The sequence below is a fragment of the Theobroma cacao genome, chromosome 5, assembly GCF_000208745.1.
Source record: "Theobroma cacao cultivar B97-61/B2 chromosome 5, Criollo_cocoa_genome_V2, whole genome shotgun sequence".
In the NCBI taxonomy this organism is placed as follows: Eukaryota; Viridiplantae; Streptophyta; class Magnoliopsida; order Malvales; family Malvaceae; genus Theobroma; species Theobroma cacao.
The window spans coordinates 8,985,325-8,993,002 of NC_030854.1; positions in this window are offsets into that span (position 1 = coordinate 8,985,325).

Consider the following 7,678-nt stretch of genomic DNA (forward strand, 5'->3'; position numbering starts at 1 on the left):
ACTTTGTTTTTCTATCACATTTAACCATTTTTCATCATTTTCTCTTCATTTCTCTTAGAATAAAAATCATATTATCATCATTGTACCTCATTTCAGATTCGGCCAAGGGTGGGCATTGAGAAAATTTTATGCTTTCTTGCCCAATTTAATTTCTAAACACATTTAACTAACTAAAACTATCAATTTAACTAAAAATCAAAACCTAAAAATTTCAAATTCCTCCACCATGAATTTCATCCAGCCCTTGATATCACTTTTTGATCTCTCTCCTCAAGCATGCTAAATGAAAACAAAGGCATAAGAAAGGTAGAAATCAAGCTAAAGTCGAAAAATCTTACCGTTAGACGTGTAAACGGGCGAAAAACGTAATTTCCCTTTGAATTTTCTAGTTTTCCTTTGTTTTCTTTCTTTTCTTCCTTTCCTCTGTATTTCCTCTCTTGTTCTTCCTTATGGCTGGCCATCACTTAAAATGGGGTTTAAATGGGCTGACTTTTCATTAAAATAATATTAAACCATTAAAAAATGCCATGTGTCACTTTCCCATTGGTCCGTTTTTAAAATTTCATCCATTTGTTTCCAAATTTTCACCATACACTTGTCCCACATATCCATAGCTCACATAAAATTCTCAGACTTATCCAAAGTCTTGGTGGAGTAATTTTTGAAATTTACACTTTTACCCCCGTAAAAGTCAAAAATTATATTTTTGCCCCAAAAACTGAAAAATTGCCCATAGACATATTTTTCATCCCTTATACTTATACCATTCTCCAATTTGTCAAATGTGATCTAAATTCTCTCAAAATTTCAAAATTTGTCCACGGGGTGGAAAAATTACGATTTTACCCCTGAACATCAAAATTTTCCATTTTACCCCAAATGCACCCTCGAACTCCGAACAATCATTTTTAGTCATTCCTGGACTGCATAATATTAAATTTCATCCTACGATTCCTATTTGAACTAGTTCGAGGTTAAATCAATTCAAGTGTACCGTTAGGTACGATACCGGGTTTCGTCTATTCTGAAGTGCTTTCCTAGCGTAATAACATGCTACTCAGTGCATGTATGTCATGACATGTGTTTATAGGGTCGGGTTTTACATAATGAGTCATTTTAGAGCTATAAAACTTATTCATTTTGGCTATTGGACGAAATGTATCGATAGATTTTGATATTTATTGATACATGTTCTTGCATGTATCGATACATTTAGGGATCTATCGATGCATGAGTTGTTGTAGCCTAAGAAACCATATTTTTTTACTTTCAAAAACTCATGAAAGGTCCAAAATTGACTTTTGAGTAAAAACGAGTTGAAATTTTTGGTCGAAAACACTTGAAACATCATTTTGGACATGTATAACCTGATATTCTTCAATAAAAACATGTGAAACCAAAATTTGGATCTTTTTTTTTTAATATTTGCCCATTGTGCTCAAACATTAAGATTTTGGATAGCTCATTTAAAATTTATGCCTCTAATATGCTTAAGTAGGCTCAATTTTCATCATGATGCATGAATATAATGTAAAAATGTGTAACATACATGTTAGGAATCGTTTAAGCATAATAAGCATCAAATTTAACATTTTCAACATTTTTTAACTTATAGACAAAAATGCCCTTGAGGTCATTCAAGCATTTAATCATGCATTCAATTGCAACAAGAACTAGTTATGATATCATTTTCAACACAAGGCACACTTGTTCAAGTTTTATATCATTGAAATCATTGTAACCTCGAAGATGACAAGCATTGCAAATAAATTAGTTCATTTTGCTTGAAAAATGGCATCAATTTCAAATTTTCATGCTCAGTATCATGCTCAAGAAAACCTTTTCAATTGATTTCATAAATCATAAGAAAAATACCAAAGAAAAAGAAATTCATGCAATTTATATACATATATCAAACCAATTTTGCTCAAGCAAGCTATATTAACAAAATCAAGGAATTAATAAATCAATTTCAATCAAAGGGAACAAAAAGTTTTGCAGGAAAACCATTTGATAAAGATTTAATCTCTCTTTTCAAAATATTGCACATGAAACATACAACGTTTGAATTAGACATGCTTTGTGTAAAATCATGAGCTCAATGTCATCAATTTTGCTCAATTATGCTTTAAATGATTTATGAAATGTGTAATGAGCATAATGAATCACATTTATGCATGCCAAGGGTCATTTTCAAATATCTAACAATTATGTACAAAAAATGCCCTTATGACCATTTAAACTTTCAAGTAAGCATGCACATCCAATAAGAACAAGTCAATAAGTATTTCCATCATGAAACAACCTTGTTCAATTCATAAATCATGATGAGCTCAAGGATGGAAAACATTTATGATATAAGTTTGTTTTTGCTTAAAAAAATACCAATTTAGGTAGTCACAACTCTCAAGTTCATTATCAACCATCTTGAACTATTTAAGCAAGTTCTAGAATGCAAACCAAGATTGTTCAAATGGTCAACTTATCTTAGGCACAAGGAAAACAAAAGATCAACTTTGCAAACTCAATTTTCCTTGTTTAGACTACTAGAATAGGCAATTGTGCAAATTATTAATCATATTAGCCACTTCACATGCCATCTGTCACGACCCGGTACTCCCCTCGAGCCCGTGACAATCGCCGCGGTGTCCCGGTAGACACTCATTGCCCAGAATGTCAACCCGAAACCCCGCAAGGCTTTACTATCAGTTTCTCTGTTCCCTTGTGAGCAACCATTGTCAAATATCGTGTTCTAAAAGATTTTAAGTCGTTTCCAACTAAAAACAAATAAAATATTAATTTTTGTCTCACAGGGATATTTTGGTAATTTTTCTCAAAAACTTTGAAACTGGCTAAAATGTAACATACAAGTACAAAAGACATAATTCATATTCAAAATGAGTTTAAAAGTCTAAAATCTTCATTTAAAACAAAATTACGGTTATTTGAATATAATAAGAAAATAAAAGAAATATTAAGTAAAATATTCTATTTTCTTATAAAATAATATTTATAGAGTTATATGTGAATAATTTTTATAGCGTAAAAGCTAAATAAATTTATACATATTGAAATACAGTAAACCAAAATATTTAATTTAATTTACAATAACAAGAGGGCCCCCGAATAAACAAAAGTAAAGAGGACTGTGAACCTATGGTTTGGAAAATGCAGATCCAATGGTAGTCCTCGATGAGATCAGCTATCTACAGCCTATACTGAACCTGAAATGGGAGGAAATGAGGGTGGTGAGATTATAAAATTCCAATGAGTAAACAAACATCATCATAAATATCTAGAGTTGAGTACATGGAGACAATAAAATAAATCATCGTAAACTAGGTCACAACATAAGAATACATTTCATTTAAAATATGTAAAGAGGCTTATGAATCTCATAAAAACTAGGCTTGTGCCATAAATCCATTCTCGGCGACACCTTGGCCTAGGCATCCTACCGAGACTACCAAGGCTATTAAAATTCACATTTCTCATAAATCATGTTTTTGTTTTGAAAACATAGCCATTCCTTGGCGTTGGCTGAGTTCCCCCTCACGTGGTGGTTTGGTGTGAAGTGAACCCTAAGCTTTACCCCAGGAGATACCCTACGCGCCTCTCCATTCGAGGTAAGAATATAATGGGGTTTACTGTGCCCCTCTAAAGGCTGGTCCACAGAAACCCCCTACTGTAGTGATTAATTAATATATATAATCCACCATACAATAAAACTCAATAACATGATATGACAATTTTGTAATTCACAGTCTTTCAAGGCAACCAAACAATTCGCATTTCAATACAATTGCCAACTAGCCAATCATGCCCGATTTATCATAAGCCAATCAATTTAAACAATCAAATTGCCACAATTAACAGTCTCCGTGTACTCTATTTTTCAAAATCACTATTAATTTCAAAACAATTTATAATTTAATTTCATTGAAACTCATTTATTCATAAAACATGAAAATTTATCTTTTTAAATTCCTTTTTCCATAGAATTCATGAAAGCATCTAAAAACCACCCTAGATAATTAAAATGACAGTAAGTTTACTCACAATGTCTAGAATGCAGACTTTCGAAGCACTCTGTCTACTGGTCCTCGGATGCAATTTCCTTGCCTTTATCGGAGGACTCACCACCTTGACACAGTACAAAATCGAGAATTTCACCAAGTTGGTACTAAATCAAAATTAAACTAATTTAGACTACCAATGCATGATATGGAATGCAAAAATGCACTGGTAACTATCTAAACCCGGTATTGGCCTAATTCGTCTTATCACCCGATTAAATTCCTAACGGGTCCGTTTAAACTCCAATTTAATTCTTTTCAGTTTCTATACCTCAATTGCACCCAAATTAACTTAATGTCCCTCAGTGTGGTGCAAATTATCAGTCCCAACAGCAAATTACGAAAATACCCCTAGTGGGTAAAAATTCGTATTTTTGCTCCGAAAATTCCCATTATTTTTCTAGGCTCATAATTCATCATTCCTTAACCAATTCTCCTAGAATAAAATCAAACTCATCCTCACTCACTACATGGTAAATTCAGCCATTAATGGTTGGGGGAGAAAATAAATTCTTTTCTTGTTGTTTTGTTTCTAAATATGCTAAACTAACTAAAAACACTAACATAAATTAAAATCAAATAAATCCAACAACTTTCTCTCTCCTAACCCATTTTTTCAGAATTGAATTCATCATGAAAACATGTAATTTAATCATGGAAAATAAAGAGAAATGCTTGGGAATAAGAAAACTCAAGCTTAATAGAAAAAATCTCACCTTTTTCACTTAATTTCCTTGAAAATTCACACTTTTTCTTTGATTTTCTCTCTCTAGGGTTTTGTTTTTTTTTTCTCTCTCTTCTTGCTGGTTTGGCCGGCCATGGGGTGGAAGATGGGCTGATTTTGTGCCTTTTAAAAAGGAAAATAATAAATTAATAAAGGCATGACACATGGCATCATGTCATTGGCCCGTTTTTAAAATTTTAAAAATTTAAACATTTTATCTCCACCACATGTTTAGTCAAGGGTCAAAGATGAAGACAAAGGAAGACCATGTGCTGGAAAAAATATCCTGGTGGTGGAAAATTACAATTTTGCCCCTGAGGTGGCAAAATTACCATTTTACCCCTATACTCCAAATTATACCGAAATTAAAATTTTTCACTTCTAAACCTCAAATCATACTTCAATAAGTCAAATTATACTCTAATAAGTCAAATGGGGTCAAAAAAATCTTTTCTAAAATTCCCATTTTGTCCCCAGGTGGCAAATGACCATTTTGCCCCTAGTTAGTGAAAATTCCGATTTGACTCCAAATTGATCCTCAAACTCCAAATTACCATTTTAAGTCATCCATGAACTGTGAAACTCTTAATCTCACCTTAAAATTCCTATTTGATCTAGTTCGAGGATTAAATAAACTTTGTTGTACCTCTAGGTACAATACCGACTTTTGTAAATTTTTCGGGACTCTCCTAGCATGCAATCATGCTATCATCACATGTATGTCATGAATAGTATTTTATAAGGTCGGGCTTTACAGCACTACCCCCCTTAAAATAAAATTTTGACCTCAAAATTTCACTTACCTGATTCGAATAAAAGATGTGGATATTGGTTTCTCATCTGGCTCTCGACTTCCCACGTCATCTCCTCCATTCGAGCATTCTTCCACAATACTTTCACCATTGGAATGCTCTTGTTCCTTAGCACTCGATCCTTTCGATCTAGAATACGTACAGGCTGCACCTCGAACTTCAAATCCTCATGCAACTCAATGGGAGGTGTCTCTAAAATGTGAGAGGGATCGGGAACATACTTTTTCAACATCGAGACATGGAAGACATTATGAATTCGATCTAACTCTGGGGGTAATTCAAGTCTGTAAGCCACTGGCCCAATCCTTTCAATGATACGAAAAGGTCCAATGTATCTTGGATTGAGCTTTCCCCTCTTCGCGAATCGAATCACACCTTTCATCATCCAATAAATACCACAAATTATCACAATAGTATAATCAAATAAGATTTAATACTTGGAAATTTCAAATTATTACCTTTCCAAGGAGAAACCTTAAGAAAAACTTTATCGTCGACTTCAAACTCCAAATCTTTCCTTCGTTTATCCGAATAATTCTTCTGCCTATCTTGAGCTGTCTTTAATCGCTCTCGGATAACTTTGACCTTATCGTTTGTCAAATCAATCAATTCCACATTCACCAATTTCCTCTCACCTACTTCATCCCAACAGAGCGGAGTTCGGCATTTCCTTCCATACAAAGCCTCGTATGGTGCCATCCCAATACTAGACTGAAAACTGTTATTATAAGCAAACTCCACCAATGGCAAGTGTCTGTCCCAACTCCCGATAAAGTCAATGACACAAGCCCGTAACATATCCTCCAAGGTCTGAATAGTTCTCTCAGATTGACCATCTGTCTGTGGATGAAAGGCAGTACTAAATCTCAATTTAGTTCCAAGAGCTTCCTGAAATTTCGGCCAAAATCGAGAAGTAAATCGAGGGTCTCGATCTGACACAATAGAAACTGGGACTCCGTGTAATCTCACAATCTCATCTATATAAAGTCTTGCCAGCCTCTCAATAGAATACGTGCTATGGATAGCCAAGAAATGGGCGGACTTAGTCAATCTATCCACAATCACCCAAATAGCATCCTTCCCACTTTGTGTCCGCGGCAAACCCAATACAAAGTCCATAGTCACATGTTCCCACTTCCATTCAGGAATCGGTAAAGGTTGAAGAGTACCTGACGGTTTTTGATGCTCCGCCTTGATCTGTTGGCATGTGAGACATTTCGCTACAAACTCTGCTATGTCTCGTTTCATACCCGGCCACCAATAACTTTCTTTAATAGTCCGATACATCTTGGTGCTTCCGGGATGTAAAGCGTAGGCGGAAGAATGAGCTTCCTCCAAAATAGCTCGTCTCAACTGATCATCCTTAGGAACACAAATTCGGTCTCTAAGCATGAAAGTACCATCATCGCTGAGTCTAAACTCACTAGCTTCTCCATCTTGCAGCTTTTGAACTTCCTGTTTCAACCAATCATCAGATTTCTGCAATTCTCTTATCTGATTCAACAATGAAGGTCTCACGACGAAACTAGCAAGTAGGGTTCCATCCTCACCATTATTCAACTGGATCCCTAGAGATTTCATCTCAAGTAACATCGGAAAATAAGAACTTTGAAGTGTTGCTAACGACGATGAGGATTTACGACTTAAGGCATCCGCTACAACATTTGCTTTTCCCGGATGATAATCAATCACTAAGTCATAATCCTTAATCAACTCCAACCATCGTCTCTGTCTCAAGTTAAGCTCTTTCTGGGTGAGCAAATACTTCAAACTTTTATGATCAGAAAAAATCCGACAACGCTCACCATATAAATAATGTCTCCAAATCTTCAATGCGAATACTACTGCTGCTAACTCCAAGTCATGAGTAGGGTAATTCGTCTCGTGCTTCTTCAACTGTCGGGAAGCATAAGCTATTACTTTCTCGTCCTGCATCAACACACACCCTAATCCCAACTTAGATGCATCGCTATATACCACAAATTCTTTTCCACTAACAGGAAGTGTTAAAACGGGAGCGGAGGTTAACCGGTTCTTTAGCTCCTGAAATCGATTCTCACAAACAT